Below are 17,780 nucleotides of genomic sequence, written 5' to 3' on the forward strand. Positions count from 1 at the left end.
ATAAAATGAGAGTATTCATCGGAAAACTTTGTTTCATTTATAAGAATTATTTACTTTTCTTTTTAAGGATGGAGAAAAAATCTCCAAGAGATGAAAGATTTCAATGTATTTTGGAAGCTGAAGTTGGGTTAATTAGTGGTAATTGGCTTGGCCAAGTGTAAGAGGGACTAAAGTAAGTGTTTAGAGGAGATAGCACTTGGCTGTGGGGTATACTGTGGAGGGGAGGGGTGGGGCATTAAACTGAAGGAGGTTTGCTCTAAAGTGATTGCTTTACTAAACTCTGAACCCCCTGGTCCTTCATATAGCCAGACTGGACTCAGGTACTATACCCTAATGGTACCACCATCATTATAATACCCCTCTGAGATTAATGTTTCTTCTCTGGAGAAAGGATTTATTCCATGGAGAGTTCCCACAATAAAAGGGCTAACTAAAGAATTGAAAGAACCCTTGAAAATTAAATATATGTTTGGAACAGAACTTTAGTAGAAGATTAGAAGATAAAGTTAAGGCATTCTCCTGGCCCAGGATTTCTCACTATGAACATTTGGGGCAGGGAATTTTTGTTGTTGTTGTTGTGGGGGCTGTTCTGTGCATTGTAAAATGATTAGCAACCACTCTGGCCTCTACTCATTGTATGCCAAGGCATCTGCTCTTTCCTGTGGTGACAACCAAAATTATCTACAGACATTGTCACATTGCCCTAGGGCAGAGAAATCGACCTTTCAACTCCTCCCTTTGACAGTTTCTGTCTCAGACCATGGGAAAGAAAGATGCAGAGATGATCAGTAGAATAAAGGGATAACAAATTTAGAGAATTAATGTGGATAGTCTACTAGCCTATTAACAAGAATTCACAAGGAGAGAACAGAGAAAAAAGGTAGGGAGGAAATTATTAAAGAAATATAAGAAAAAATTGCAGATAAAAGACCATTTAATGTTCAATACAATTGTTTTTTTAAAGACCTATTCTAAAATACATCATTATGAAACTTTAGACTACCAGGGAAAATTCTAGAAAGAAAAACAGATCAAATACAGAGGAATTGGAAACTAGAAAGACATTAGACATTTCAATAGCAGCATTAAAAGTAAAAGTGGAATAATGTTTTTACAGTCTATAGGAAATTGAACTCAATCCTATCTAAATTATCAATCAGTAATAAGAACAGAATGCATTTTCAGACATGGAAGTAAATATTTTCTCCCTATGTATCCCCTCTGAGTAAACCACTGGAGTCTACTGCAGCAAAATAAGAGTAAACTCAGTCATGTTTGGGCATTGAAAGGTATTATTAATGGACATTGGATAGATATATGAAGGATTTTAGACAAAATTTAGGTTTAGATTATTTTAAAAGTGAAAAAGCAAGGCAATTGTTAACTCCAGGAACAGATTTTCAAGAAAAGTATTATTATGGCACACTACTTGATTCAGCAATGCCATTATATTTACATTTTGTTATGAATGATGTAAACTCTAATTATTGTTTACTGAATGTGATGTGTCAAGCCAAGGGTGTGGGCAAAGTGGTGGTGATGCTGGTGTGTAAACAGCGTGTTATTTTCCAATACCATGACAAGGTGTCAATAAGCAATATCTAAAACTGAAAATTAAGTAACATTGGAATATGGGTTCCATTAGGAATTGAAGAACATACAGCTGTGTTGTAGGGAATATGGGGCAAAATAGGTGGAAAGGAGTAGGACAGAGACTGATGTGACTTAAGGATGATGGTTTTTATTATAAGCCATTAAGAACCATTTGAGGATACAAAATGTTATATGCTTATATGGAAATCACAAAACCCAATTATTTTATACAATTAATATGCACAATAATTAGTATAAAAAATGAGAAAAAAGAAAATGTGAATTTTCACCCATATAGAAAAATAGAAAAATTTTATTTTTATAAATAAAATGCAGAAAAAGCAACACATATTCATTATGGGGAAAATCACATAAAATAATTAATTGTTATAATATCCTGAAATAGTTTCTTTCTAGAAATTTCAAAAACACAGATGAATATACTTTTAAATGCTCATAAAGTCTCATAAAAATTCTTGATACACTTTTTCCAACATAGGAAAAAGTGTAGTACTTGAGGTTATTTACTTTTTACTACTCAAACCTTTCTGATCAAAGTGTTCGGCTGCCACTAACAGCCTAGTGAAGAATTGAGGCAGTTTTCCAAAACACTTTTATCTTGCTATCTTAGTAAGGAGTAGCTTTTGGTCTCAGTTTTTCAAACAAATGACTCTATTTAGAAGTTTAAGAACCTTGGGAAAGAGAAGTTCATCAGGAAAATTTGCTTCAATTAAGAGAATTTTTGTACTTTTTGAAGTGCAGATGAATAATTTAATTTTTCTGAACTGTTTCCTTGAACCATTTCTAGGAACAAAGATACAAAAAGTGCAATTCAGCCTTCATACTTCACATTTAAAATGCAGAAAAACTTCGGAGTAAATACAGAATTTTGAGGAAGTATCATTGGAAAGGGAATATTGGTAAAACAAAGGTAAGAATAATTAAAGATCTAAATGTAAATAACAAAATTGATATTTTAAAGAAATTATGCTGCAGTAAAATTTTCAGGAAAAAATGTAGTTGATATAGTCTGTCCCTCAAGGTCACTGAGTTTTGATTAGTTTTCAAATTTTAACATTTAAGTAATATTTACATTTAATATTTAACTAATAATCCTTTTGAATCTCAGGCTTTGTCTTTCTTGCAGTTTGGTGATGCATTTATAGAGGCCTAACATGAAGGAATACAGTGGGACATATAGTGTATTCTGTGGGTTTACTTGGCCTGAGTTCTTGCTATTGTTAACAAATTATTAATAATAATAATAACAGAATAACTAACAACTAACAGAATAGAACCAAACAACTAACAGCCACCACTGACATTCTGTCTGTCTGTAGGGGGGTAGTTTTGATCCAGAGTCCTGAGATGACACTGAAATCTATCCTCTCTGTGGGCTGACCCCATGTATGTCCACATACAACCATCCTGCCCAAGGAGTTAAGAAATAACCAAAATTGTCAGGTACTACACACATTGTGAAGCAACTATGATGAAACAAGTGTGGTCAAAGAGCACTGCTGCCCTGCCTGGTATGTTCTGAATCTTAGGAAGGAAAAAGGGAATATGCATTTGGGGGCCTGCAGGATGGATCTTCCTCCCTTCCTGAATACAGGACAGGTTTCTGTCCCTATAGCACATTTTGTATTTTCCAAGTTAGTCTGAGCTTCTTTTGCTAAGACTGGGTCTTCAGAAGTAACTGAATTATTATTACCATTTTGTAGATGAATAAATTGAGCCTCAGTAAAATTCAGTTAGCTAAAGTCACACAGCTCTAATAAATAGATGGAATGTCAGGTTTTGATTTCAATTATATTGCTTTTCCCTTGAAAATAAATATGGACAGGGTGTGTGAGGTTTTTTGTTTTTTTGTTGTGTGTGTGTGGGTGTGTGTATGTGTTCTGGCCCAAATTTGAAGTAGATCTGCATGTATATATTAGGTCAAATATGTTAGCTCTATTAATGGATATTTCTCACAAGTAACTATCCTGTGTCGTTAACGGTGATGTTTACAAATTACTTATTTAGAACTTATGTTCTTTCAAAAAAAAAAAAAGCGGGGGGGGGGAGACTTTGCTCTTTGCAAATTATAATAGCCACTACACTTATTATTTTGTTTTATTCCACACAATTCTTTGTGGTTGATCCAGTTTTCGTTGCCATATATAAAAGGTTGAAAATATATTTAAAGGCAAAGTTTATGCTCTGGGCAATTTGGGATTCTTAGCCAGCTTCAAAATTTCAAATCTTGCTTCAGACAACTGAGGGGCTCCAGGTCGGTGTAGGTAGAGCGCTGGTGCAGCCATAAAGAATGTTTTTCAGGAATTCTGGAGGAGGCTGCTCAGTGAGAACAGGCCTCTACCACATGCCTCCTACCCAGTTTGGAATGCACCTGCAGCCCCAAACGAGAATGGGGCGGGTCTCGACTTTGGCCATGACAGACGTGGCAGGAAGAAGCAGCAGCTGCCCTTTCGTCTCCTTTCTGGTGATCAAATCATGCTGTTCATTAACACAGTATTTGGATATTTAGGGCAGAATGTCAATTCATAATCTAAAAAGATTTCTGGTTTTGTGGCTAGTCCCGGTGCAGACCGCTGCGGAGGCGGACTCACAGTTCTCTCCACTCCTGAGTTTGGTTACTTGCTTTGGAGATCCCGGGAACCACATGCTGTGCCGCTGGTGAGGTGTGATCTTCCAGGATCCCACGGCAGCCTACCTCAGGTGTGGGCGATTTGGAGTCCTTTTCAGGGACTTCAGTTTCAGGACCCGGAGGTGGGCCCCTGGGACATCTTCGGGGCCCCGCCCACTTTGGCCCAGGGGTCGGAGACGTGGGGAACCGAAGCCGGAGCCGGAGCCGCCGCGGCCCCTTTAAGGAGCCGCTCTGCGGTAACCCGAGCCCGCAGTTCGGGCGGGCGCGGCGGCCGCGCGGCAGCTGAAGCCTCGGCGACTGCTCCTCCAAGCGGCCCGGAGCCCGCGGCTTCCCTGGCTCCCGCGAGCGTCTCGCGGGGGTGGCTCTGGCCGGCACCAGCCTTCGGGCCGGGCCGAATGACCAGGAGCCTGTAACCACTGCCGCCCACTCCCGGCCCGGCGCTGTCGCCGCCCGTGCCCAAGTCGCCCCGGGACCCGGCACAGGTGACGCCGTTTGGAAGGGGTTGGGGACAAGGGCGGGCTCGCCTCGCGCCACCCGGGCAGGTCGCCGCGGCTTCCCACAGCCGGCCTAGCGCGGCCGAGGGCTCCCGCGCCCCGAGGCTGGGGGGGCGTCCCGCGCGGGAGGCGGCAGGGCCCCGGGCGGGCTGCTGCAGGTGCGGGGCGGCCGCAGCATCCTCCTCGCCCGCCGGCCCCCGCGCCGCTCCGGGAGCAGATGGAGTCCCGGGCCCACGGCCCCCGCGCCGCCCCGCGTTCCATTTGCGTTTCCCGGCTGCGCGATCTGGGATCCCCTCCCTGTCGGAGGCGTCTCCGGGGTCTGAGCCCAAAGCGGGTGGGTGCAACCTTTGGGTATCCAGGAAAAGCTCTTTTTTTGCTGGAGACCTGCACACAAGCAGGCGCATCAAGTGGGTAACCGCCCCCCCCAGCCTCCCGCAGCCCCGATCTTCTTCCCAAACAAGTAGCTTTTATTTACCTTTGCAGCTCTCAAGTGGGTCCCATTTTTAGCCACCCGAGTGCAGAAGAGTCCAGTGGGAAAGGGACCCAGCTCAGTCAGGGAGAAATTGGTTTCTCTTTCCAGCTCTACCACTGAAACCCCTGCCAAGTTTATTAAAACTAAGTGCCTCGGTTTACCCGACCTTGAAATGGGGTTTGTAATGCCAGTTCCAAAACTGTAGGAATCCTCTGTGAAAGCACTTTTATTTGTCTAGGTTCATTTAAGGGTCACTGTGGCTGGTCTGTATTTTCTTAATTATACAATGTTTGAGAGTTAATGTGCACTTTTTAAAATATAAAATTGTACAATTTAAAGAGTGATCTTTGACAAGTGTTTATATCCAGAGAGCAATTGAGGGGCAAGATGGAAGAGTTTGTGTGGATAGTGGGAATTAGTTTGTGTGGATAGTGGGAATTGAAGTGTGAAGTAGACCAAAAAAAGTGTCATTTTAATAAAACCTTTTATGTAGCCACAAATGGGTTTGAGAAGAGTGAACCTTTTATGGGGGTGTTTTAGATGAGATAACTGCTATGTAAGCATATGGAGTGGAATATAGCCTTACCTTTGTGTAGCCAATGTAATGAATTGAAGAATTCCAGTTCCCTTTTAAGTATGCTTTATATGAGGTAAATAATCTTTCCCCTTGTTTTTCCTAAATGGATGGAACTAAATTAGAAATGTGAACTCTTGTCATGTTAGAAACTTTGAAAGAATGACTTGAAGAACCATGGATTTTAGTTTGCCATCCCTCTCTTGCACCATATGATGATCCAGAGGATAATTTATTTTGATGATGCTTTTTTTTTCTTATTCCTATCTCTGCAACTCCTTTTGCCACATCGCCTCCTTCCAGAGTTTTGAATCTTTACTGTGTCAAATTGCATGAGTTTTCTGTCTAGGCTGACTGCCTTGAACCCAGCTGCTTAGTCATTATCATCATTTTTCTTTCTTTTCCTTCTAAGCCTTCTTTACCCTGGTGGAAAGAATTATAGCTTTTGGCTGCTAAAGCTCTATACTTACTTGGAAGTGTCTAGGTACGGCTGTGGTCATGGGGCTGAAATGTTTTCTAAACTCCAGAGAAGCTGAATCTTTGTCGGGGTTTTCTGAATAGAACCCAGGGTACAAATGGAAGAGTTGGCATATTTTTTCCTTCATTTTTCTGAAATCTCCTTTGGAGAGATTAATTTGATTACCAAGGGGAGTCATCTGAAGTCTAACTCAGTCCTTAACTGATTGGGAACATTCCTGCAAAGGAGTGGGAAAGAGGAAGTATGGGCTTCAGAGGGGATGGAAGGCCCTCTACAGCCAGATAACTAAAGTGTAAAGGAGCCCTGGATTCCTGATTGGGAGTGGGAGAGGGCCAGGTGTCAAAAAGGATATAGTACAGTTTTGAGGCAAATTCTAGAGTGAACCTAAGGTGCGATGGGCACCCTATCCCTTTCTCTTAGAGAGTGTTTTTTGGCCCTCAGTATCAAATGCACCTATTCTACAGTTATCAGATCTGTTCACTCTCTTCCCTCCATGCTCTGAATGAGGTCTGGTGTCTATGTCCTCCTTTCAAAGCTGGCTTTCCCTTTAATAGAGGAAACCAATCAGTTTAAGTTGCAAGAAACCCTCAAAGTCTCCATTTACCCTTCCTTCCAGATTAATATCCCATATCTTACAGATTAAGAATTCATTTAGGCTTCAGTATCTCTTGGAAGGTTAAGAAGTGGGATACTTAGTTTGGCTGAGAAAAGTAAGCTGAATAGTCTATACTAAGATACAGAAAACTAGTTTTTCTTGAGAAAGATAATGAGTTAATTGTCTTGGTGAGAACTGTGGGCACTTGGACAAGGGAGGGCAGGCGTAGGGGTGGAGTTGTGCTAGACAGCTTGTACCCTTGTCCTTGAGAGAGGAAAGGATCCCACTAAGCTGGTATAGTCACCTTGTTGTGCTTTTCCTCCTTCCATTTGTCCTGTGAGCAGAAGAAGTTAACAATACGGAGGTGGAAGTAACCATCTGTTCACAGAAAGGGAAACAGACTTTAACTGAACAGTAGGGATGACTATGTTCACCTGGCATCGGTAACAGGCACTGGAGGTATGTATTACACCAGAGAATGCATCATGACAGGAAAAGTGAGGCTAATTTTGCAAGAAAGCCTGAGGTTATTTCAAGAGTGACTTTGGTGGTACTTTTTCTTGTGGGGATGAAAGGTAGCACACAAAGAAATGAAGTCCTACTGCTCTGAGGCCTGCTATTCCTGGTGAGACAGTTGGATGTGCTACAAGAAGATCCCAGACCTGAGGAAGCAGGATAAGGCAGAAATAGCAAAAGATGTTTCTTTGCTCAGAATGCTAGACTGTTCAGGGAGAAGGCAGTCCTGTTGGATACATGAGAAGGAGCTTGTGAAATCTGTGTAAAAGGCCAAGGTTTTTGAAAATAGCCAATGAAGATATCTGGGAGTCTTCTCAGAGCTTGATATCCTGCATGGGGGCAAAGAGATGCTTAACAATGGGACCAATGTCAAGCGGGGGGCAGATTTGACGAAATGACAAAAAAAAAAGGTTATTTCTAAAGCAGTTTTTCAAACATTTCTGGATGACAACAGTACAAAATACATTTTTATTTTGAGACCCAGAACATAATTAAGTATACGTGTTCAAAACAAGTTTCTATTTCTATTCTATTACTGTTTCTGTTCTGAGGTATACAGTTGATAGAGAGCTCAGTGTCTCCATTCACCTTTCCTTCCAGATTAATATCCCATATCTTACATATTAAGAATTCATTTAGGCTGGATCCCTGTTGGTGGGACAGAAGAGCACACCTGATGCCTGAGAGGTATAGGATGCATATAACTGAACGGCAGCTGGATGGGGTAGATGCAAAAATGGGGACTTCCCACCAGTTTTGTATACTTCAAAGCAAAACAGTTTTGATGGAAGAGGAAGAAGTGAACTCAGATTTGAAAACAGATTTCACAAGAGCAATAGACTTTTCTCTGCTGGCTAAGTGAGAAGACAAATGGATCCTGAACAAATTGGCTGATGGATTTAGGTCATGTCCACTTTCGTAGGCTGGGTAGGGAGCATGGGCTTGTAATGCAAAGTGTCATGGAAGTGGGAGGCTCACACCTCCCCTTCCAGCTTTGAGAAGTTTGAGCAGAAAAAGTGGATAGAACGTGTTGTTTCTAAACCCCACTTGCTGATCAAACATGTTAGGAAGTTGGCTGCTTGCCTCACTGAGAATTGGAAAAGGATCCTCATTCCTTTTTTTTAAAGGGTTAGGCTATCGAGACTTCCTTAGAAGTCTGTTTCATGATCTATAACTAAGCTCAAGCTTCTGCCTCAACCAGCATCTGGGAGCTAATTAATCAAGGGCAGAGCCTATCTGCAGGCTTTTGATTTCCTTTTCATAACAATTAATATCTGACTGCAGCACTAATACTCCCACCAGCAAGTAAAACAAGGTCTGTAGAAAAAGTACACTGGTATCAGAGTTCACCCAGCATGTTGCTTGGTTACTGCTTGCTTTTTATCATTGACATTACACTTAGTTGGATCCTCCCTTTGACCTATCTTGCTCCCTTGTCTGCTTTTCTTACCTTAGTTGATAATTTTTTTTTTCAGTGTTTGTCATCCTTTGTCCTAAATGCTTTCTCTTATCTTCTTTCACCCTTCTTTCTTCATCTTCCCAAATGCTGTCTAGGCATTTATTCAATGCTTTCTACCCTGGCTTCTCTAATCTTATCTCTGACCTCCCAGACTTACGGTGTCCACCTGACTATTCCCATGAAGCCCGATTTTGGATCCTGAAGCTTAGAATGAGTTAATGTATTGGTTTTAATTTAACTTTAAATTTTTAGACATGGAGATACTACCTTGGTCAAGTTAATTTACTTGTTTCCAAATAGACTTAAAAATCCATTAAAAAGGACATTTTGGGGCTGGATGTATAGCTCAGTGTTACAGCACTTGCCTAGCATGTTAGTGCAAGGTTGTAGGTTCAATTTCTAGTGCCATACAAACACATAAAAGTATATTTGAAAGACAAGGAAAACTTCTCCCTACTTGATATGTATTTATTTAGTGGGATTGGGAGGAAGAAGTACATTTTATTTGAGGAAAATGCTTAAAGAAATTTAAATGCCCCCTTTACAGAGTGTTATATGACATGATTCTTAAAATTAATCTTGCTTGATGAACATGTTTGCTCTAATACATGTAAAAATATTGAGACAATTAGGAATTAACTTAAATGTTTTTATAATTTGTTACATACTATTTTAAGGCCTTATAAAGACTACAGTTTTTTTCATATTAAGGTTCCTTGCCTTTTCATATTTTTAGAACCCGGTCAGCGCTACCAGACAGATTTCTTACATGTTTTGTGGGGAAATGGAAGAATCAGGGCAATGTAAAGGCTGAAGCGTAGGTGGTCAAGGGGGCAGGCCTGACATCAGAGCCAAGACTCATATTTGACAACTTCAGCATCATCTCTCTGAACCAATCCTTAACACGTGCAGTTGGAGGATTTGAGAATGATTTATAGCTTAAAATCATAAATGTTTTCTCTAGTGCTTTTTAATCACAAAAGTGAAACTAGCTTATTATGAAAAATATTAACAATCAGTACTCAGGAGAGTAAATGGAATTTCCCCTTTCCCCCTCCCCCATTCCCACTTACCCTGATTTCACTCCCAAACACTGTCAGTTACCAATTTTGAGCTATAGGCCTGTAGACCTTTTTCTCTACAAAATCATGCCCAGAGTTATTTAATTATGAACAGCTGATTATTTTGCAGTCTGCCTTCATATCATCTTGTTAATTTAAATGTCTGTATGTGTGATGGTACAGCTGTATCCATATGTTTAACCATTTCCCTGTGGTTGAGCCTTAAGGCTACTGCTCTTAATGCTATAGTAAACACCTGTACCTACCTCTTTTCACAATTGTGTGAATTGTGTTGAAGACAGAAGATCAATTCATTGATATAGTGCTTATTTTATAATTCAGGCAACAAAGTGCTATCAAAACTTATATAATCTGCTGCTTAACTTCCAAGTATCATTCAGAAGGAAAGCACAGTAGTAGGTGCTATGGGAATTTCAAAGTGGGGCAATGTCTGGCCCTTGCTTATAAGAGCTCACTATTTAGTAGGGGTAATAATAACATGCACCTTGACTCTTATCTTTAGTTTTATTTTTACCCCATGCTTGTTCTGAAAGGGATTTGGACTGGCTTACAAAGATGAACACACACTCTGAAAAGATGAAGTAAATTTAGTATAAAAGAAGAAATAGGGATGAAAGGCTAAGTGAGGCCTGATTGTATACCTTGAGGTCCTATTTTGTAGTTTGAGGCTCTCTCCTCTTGCTATATGTTCTAGCACATAAATTTTTTAGCAGCCAAAGAAAAGAGACAAGTAATCCAGAACCAGCTTCTGGATGTCCAGAAAGAAAACCAGATTGGAAAAGCCCATGTATTCCTGATTCTAAAAGTTGAGAAAATTTCACCTTTTCGTTTTTGTAAAAGAAAAAACAAAAAACAAAAAAAACCCACCTGCCTTTTCAATGACTAACATTCTCAACAGCATTCCCAGGATCATACAGTAAACCTAGAGACTTGGTTTTATGATGCCATTTCATATCATGTTCCTCAGTGCTAGCCAGGGGTGTCATGCCTCGGTGCAGCTCAGTGAAAGGTCAGTAGGATGAGGTGTAAGTTCATGGCTTTAACCCAGAATTAGGTTTTAGAGGACCTAAAGGGACACATGAGCCATATAAACAGAAATGTGATACTGTTCTCTGGCAGTTTTTCCACAATGTAGCACAGAATGCACAACTGATTTGCCCAAAGATATTGGCTAAAATTTATGAAGCCAGAAACGAGGTTGCTCTAGATGGTCTTAATATATTAGAATTATTACAATGATTAGAAAGAATCAGAGTCGCCACTCTAAGAAGTCTCGAGAGCATCTTCAAGGTTGAAATTGTTGATAGGTTGTGGAGTCTGAGAGTGTCACCCATTTGTGAAGCTGGGAAAAGTTCACTTCTCAAAGGCACTTGGCTCTGGGCTTCATGCTACATTCACCAAATTCTTGTCTCAGGAGCATTGTTCCAGAACAGGTCTTCATTACTAAGTCTTTGGGTAAACCTTAGTCTTTTTATGCTTTTTGACCATGCTTGAATTTAAACGTGAGGGTTGTATTTAAACGTGTTAAACTTAAGGCTGCCTGAAGTCTGTGAAAGGATAAAACCACATCTGATTTGCATTACTCATCTCACTAGCCTTGAAGTGTTTCAAAGAAACAACATCATTCTGATTAGATCTTTTGACTGCCCGACAGTATCCACCAGATACTGAATTGAGTTGGTAAATATCATCATACTTATTGGGCAATAGTATAGTTGGAACCAGGATCGGGTGATGACAGTCTTATAAGAAGCAGTTAGAAGAGAATACATTCTCAAAGGGCTTTGGGTAAAGTTTTAAGTGGCCCTTCACTAAAACAATAGAAAACCACCTAGAGAATTTATGAAGTCCTTGGATACCCAGTCAGATCAAAGGTGTAGACAAGCTGCAGGGTCCTTGGGTAAAGGGAAAATAAAAGAGGGAAATTAATTGTATTGCTTCAGATGTGAAATGTCATATTCTTCTACAATTTGGTGCTCCAGAGAAATGGGTGTGACATTTCTTGGTTAGGAAAGAGCTGGTAGTATGGAGCACTGTTCTTAATATTGAGTGGTGTTTCCATCTATTGCCAAATAACCATCCCAAACCCTGGGGGCTTAAAACAACACTTTGTTATCATTTGGGGGTTGACTATGCAGTTACTCTTCTGACTACAGGCTCACCAAGTGCATGCATTCAGCTGCAGGTCCAGCTGGGCTGGCAGGTCCAAAATGGCTTGCTAGCCTGGCTGGTATTGTGTTGCCTGTCAGCCCTGCAGCCTCAGTCTCCTCCTCATGGCCTCTCTTCCTCCAATAGACTAGACTGGTTTTCTTGGATCACTATGGAGGGAAACATTCCAGAACAGAAAAAGACAGGCAATGAAAGGTCTCATAAGGCCCACCTGGGTTCTCATGTCCTCTTTTCTGCTGTGTTTGTCAGCAGATGGCTAGACCAGCCCAGATTCATAGAGGTGAAGTGGCAGTGTCACTTTGCAAAGAAATGGATGGCTATTAAATGATTTACCATAAGTGGCTACATATGCCAGACATGTAGGTGCACCGAAGGCATTATCTCAGTTAAGCCACACACTCATCTTGCAGGGTAGGCATTCTTATCCCTGTTGTAGAGAATGTGGAGATCAGTCACAGTCTTCCTTTCCAGAGCTACTGATAAGTATTCATTCCAGGTCTCTCTAGCTGAATGGAATTCATCTTGAGAACCCAACAAGTGGCAGAAATTTGCTAAATTGTTCTTCTAACCCCTCTAACCCTTCGGAAACTAATATTTCCTGGGGGAAGCATGTATAAAGAGAGGGAAAACAGAAAGTAGGAGGCAAAGCCCTATCTTTGCCATTTTGCTAAGGATGTTCTAAGTGGGTAATCAGATTGTTGATTGGAGGTGAGAAAAACTTTCCTGTATCCTTAGGTTCTGACTTCCTAGGTACTTTGGTAAATGTCCCAATGATCCTTAAAAAAAAAAAAAAAAGCAAAATATACTTGGGAAAAAATCATACTTTGTCCAGATTTTCCTTGATTTCACTGTGTTGGTTGGCAGAAAGCCAAGGGGTACTCTAAGCCAAGAGGCTCCTTCTGTGATCCCTCCAGGAAGGGAAGAGCACTGATATGGAAATAAGTACTTTAGAAGCCTGTAAGAAATGGTTGGCTGCAGACTCTCTTACTTCTTCCTGAGAGACCCCTCAGGTGATTCAGTGCCACCTGGTCCCTCCTTTAGGGTCAGGCCCCTTACAGCACAGATTCCTTCTAAGGCCTGAATCTAGTGTTGCGTTTGAAATGTTAGTTTTTTGTAAAAAAAAAAAAAAAAAAAAAAAAAAAAAAGAGTCCTCAAAATTGTATCAGTGTCAAAACCCTTCCTTTTTATTTGTGCCAGCTACTGTATTAGTGACCTTCCAATTACTGAAGTCTCCTGGCCTAAGAGGCTCTTGTTTATCCAAAATCCAGTGATTGTAATTGGTTCTTGGGGGTTTAAAAGACAAAGCCTTCTTTATGAAAGTTTTAAGTTTTAAGTGAGATGTGAGGAAGCAACATTTATTGCATAAATCACACATGCCATCTATACTCTGAGCCTTCAGGGCCTAGAAAATGAACTCCTGAATTTCCTAAGGATAGAATTCTTGAGCTGGGAGCTGAGAAGCAGAGGAGCAGTAGGGTGAACTGGGGAGGCGTTTCCCCTTTGCTGGCTTCCTGTGGCCACACTGCTTGGTAGGCATTATTGCAAACAAACCCCACATCAAGAAATTAAGTGCAAAACCAAATAAAGTTTAAATATGACAAAGATAAAAAACTGACACAAAATACATTAATTATACTAGATTGTTTTTCTTTAAGTTAAAAGCTAGAACATATAAAAAGTTTAAATTTAATGTAGAAAAATGAGAACAAAAGTTTTGCTATAATCCCAGTTAAAAAATATCTCTAATAGAAGGGAAAACTGATCGGGTATTATGGGTAACCAGGGGGAAAAGTTATTTCTTGAGGGAGCAGGGATTCCCAGGGAGGGGCTAAGGAGATGGGTTAACCCCCACCCCCTTGCTGTGTCAAAATCTTTTGGTAAGGATGCTGGGCTCTTTGAGAAAAATCTGTATCAAGGAACCTCACCCTCTCATCCCAGCTCATAAAACAAACTGTGAAAGGGAAGACTACAAAATCTCCTTGATTGGTAGGAATAAAGAGACAAGACAGAGAAAGTGTGTGTGTGTGGTAGAAGTCTCAGATATGGAAAGTTGAAAAACATTGAATTAGAGGGATTGGAGGAAGAATCCTAGAAGGCATTTAATCTAAGATGTAAAGAATAGGATTGTTACAGGTAAAAGGAGATCTTAAAAGAGATTTGTAGCAGAGATAGGAAGTAACTCAAAAATGTTCTGAGCTAAGGGAGCAAGGTGGGGCCACTCTTACTTTTGTATAAGGGTACTCTCTTGTTGGGGGTGGTGACTCATAGAACACAGTTTAGGAGACAGGGTTTAGGCCCCTTTCTACTCTAACATCCTGTACTTGTAATTATTTCATAGAATTATGTGATAACAAAAACCAGATAGACATGTATAAATATTTTACCTTAAATATTTTATTCTTTGTTATCATCAAAACAACTTTTAATCCAAATATGTTGTTCCAGGGAAGTATCAATAGCCAGACTTTGTAGCAGAAAGGATTGAACAGTTTCTCTTTAACTTGAGTTCTGTTACATGTTATTGTTGGACAAAAGGTTGAAGGACAAGGAAATAGAGAATAAAAATATAAAGGATATCCTTATTCAAAGTTTAGTGTTGTATTTGGAAGGGAGGAACCATAGAGAGTTATTAATTCTGTAGTTTTGAGCATTTCCTTGTCAAACCTTAAAGAAGATCATGTATTTCAGAAAGGGAGTGTAACTTAGAGTTATGGGGAGGTGGGTGTAGTTTCCTTGATACAGATTTTCTAAAGATCCCAGAGTCCTTACCAAAAGGTTGTGACACAGCAAGGGGGTAGGGGTTAACCTATCTCTTAAGCCCCTCCCTGGGCTCCTTGGCTTTACCTGGTTGTCTTCATTTTCTTCCCATTTGCTTTAGTTAAAAAATTAATACCTTCGGGACTGGGGAACTGGAAGTATAGCTCAGAAGTAGAGCACTTGTGAAACATGTGTGAGGCCCTGGGTCTGTTCTCCAGTGCAGGTGAACACATGTGCCCATGCACACACAAGCAAATGTTTACAAAGTAGTACCATGAATATAGGATTTTAGAAGTTGGGTAGACAGCTTTATATAGCTTGCTTTCTATAGATTTTCACACTAATGCTAATGGTTCTTGAACTTGGTCCCCAGAAAAGAAAAGTGGGGAATGTTTTATGCACATAATGCTCCTTTTTTTCACATAACTGTCAATGCATAATGAAAAAACAACAAAGCTGTCACTGCAGTTAATTGAGAAGTTATACACTTGCTTAGATGCTTATCAGTTTTTTCAAGAATGAAAAGTTGAAAGTGAGTATTGTGATAGTTATTATTTACTAAGGAATTTTAATACTTCTGATCAGTTATTGTCACTTACTAGCATTTAGAGAGCTTTGCAATGTACTACCTATGTGAAAATTTAAACAAAAACCAGAATAGGTGAGGGGTATGTATATCTTTTGTGATAGGGTGGTTGTTGTGATAGGTGGCTTGGTAAATGGCTGATGTTTTGAGTTATGTGTTCATATAAAAATCTTGTTTGTAGGCAGAAACTTTTAAATGCTAGAATGTTATGGCTACTGACAGTGGTAAATAATGCCATAAGTATTTCTATAGTTGATAAGTATTTGAAAAAAACAGGGCAGATTATTATAGATACACACACATGAAACTTGAATATGTATCATGTGTTATAGGGAGTTTGAAATGGGCAAATATTATATTCAATAGTTGTTTATAACATTAGATTTTTTTTGGAGGGCTTTGGAAGTGAAAATCTTTGAATAATATACTTTAAATAATATAAATCTTTGAACAGTATACTTTTATGCTGTTAGTAGTAGGGTTGATAGTTCTGATTATACTGCTGAAGTGAAGGACCTGTAATTGATGAGGTACTGACAGAATAGAAAGCACATGTAAGAATATGAATATCTGTCAATATTTAACAGACATTTGTGGAGAACCTTCTGTGTGGCAGGCACTGGTTAGGTATGGGGATACAATGGTGAGGGAAACATGGCCATGTTTTCCACTCTCATGGGACACACATTCCCCTAAGAGAAGGAGACATTGTTCAAGTTCCAGCTGCAAAGAAGAGGAGCAGTGCTGTGAGACAGATAATGGGGGAATTGACCTGTTGACAGAGTTTGTAGAAGCCTTCCTGAGAAAGTGAGGATTGGCCTGAGGGCAGAAGAGCATGGGAGTTAACTTGGGAGTGGAGAGGCAGGGATAGGAGTGGAGGAATACAGTGGCAAAGACCTTGTGGAAGGAGGGAACACAGCATTGTTAAGAAATAGAAGAAGGCTACATTGTCTGTAGTGTAGCAAGTGAGGGAAGTGCCAGATGGAGAAGGTGGGGTCCCCACGAGAGTGTTGGAAACCAACGAAGATTTTAAGTTGAGAGTAAGAAGGAAGTGACATGATTGGAGACAGCTTTTAGGGAAAAAAATAAGATTTCCCTGAAGTCCTCCACTCTTCTTCACACTAAGGAGGCCAATTTGGAGGTAATCCAGAAAAGTGATGTAGTAACTTGAGAAAAATGGATCTTAAACTATTTAAGAAGTAAAATCCATAGGACTTGATGGCAGATTTAATGTTGTGGCAGAGTAGGAAAGTACAGAAAGGGAGTTATTAGGGGATGAGAGTGGAGTGGGTTGAAGAGTGAGATGAAATATCACAGAGTATGGCCAAATCTTCCCAGAACTTTGTAAAGGAGTCAAGATAGCGAGAGCAAGAGTGAGAGAGTGAGAGAGAGAGAGAGAGAGAGAGAGAGAGAGTGTGTGTGTGTGTGTGTGTGAGAGAGAGAGAGAGAGAGAGAGAGAGAGAGAGAGAGAGAGAGAGAGAGAAAGAAAGAAAGAAAACTGTGGGAAAAGAGATAGGATTGAAAAAGACTGTGGATCTATTAACTTTTTTTTTTTCTTCTGGTGACTTGAGCCTGTTTAAAAGCTAATAGAGCCAGTTTAGAAGGAGAATAGACAGCAAAAGATTCGCAAGAAAGCGGGTAAGGGTGAATCTAAAATGCAGATATTGGGGAGGCTGGCCTCAGACAGGAAGGCAGATGGGTGCAGATGCACATGGTTTGTAGAGTTGGAAGTGGGATATTGAAGTTTTCATACATTGGCTTCATATATGTGTGTGTGTATGTATTTTTTTGTGTGTGTGAAGTAGGGTTAGGGTTATATGGCTAAGAAAGGGGAAGGATATTTGGAGTTTCAAAAAGAATAGGGAGGATTTGGAAATTTTACTATGAAATATGAGGACTGCTTGGCCAAAGCTCTGTGGTTGGAGTGCAGGACAGTGTTGAGGGCTGTTTGATCCCTCTATAATTTCATATTCACCAACTTCAATCCCTTTTACATCTGAATTTCTCCAACAGGGCTCTGATTGTTCAGGGCTTGTTATTGAGTAATAGTTAGGCATATTGAGGGATTTGGGTTTTGCCAGCTCTTGGCAATGGAAGGGGAATGTAGGGTCTTAGAGTATTACAGAAATGATGGGCTTTAAGAACTAACTGATTAAAGAAAGAAGTTTTAAAAAAAGGAAAGGGCTAATGCATTGGGGAAAAGCTGAGGGGTTAGTGAATTTGCGAATGTTGAAATATGAACAGGTTCAAAGGAAAGGAAGCTAAGTCAATAAAGGAAACTCTTGAACAAATGTTATTTTGGAGACAGAAGAGTGAAGGATGAGGGATGATGGTTATGGGTGGTTGAGATGTGTG

At 40.1% G+C, this 17,780-nt stretch overlaps 1 protein-coding gene across 1 annotated transcript in view; it reads left to right on the plus strand.

Annotated features, from left to right (window-relative positions):
- The first annotated feature begins 4,509 nt into the window (after nucleotides 1-4,509).
- The window catches only part of Tlcd4 (TLC domain containing 4), a 48,755-nt gene continuing 35,484 nt past the window's right edge, over nucleotides 4,510-17,780 (plus strand). The window contains exon 1 of the mRNA XM_026409624.2: nucleotides 4,510-4,725. The gene's annotated coding sequence lies outside the window, so the exon portion shown is untranslated. The remainder of the gene's footprint in view (nucleotides 4,726-17,780) is intronic.

This window comes from Urocitellus parryii, chromosome 11, assembly GCF_045843805.1.
Source record: "Urocitellus parryii isolate mUroPar1 chromosome 11, mUroPar1.hap1, whole genome shotgun sequence".
Classification (NCBI taxonomy): Eukaryota; Metazoa; Chordata; class Mammalia; order Rodentia; family Sciuridae; genus Urocitellus; species Urocitellus parryii.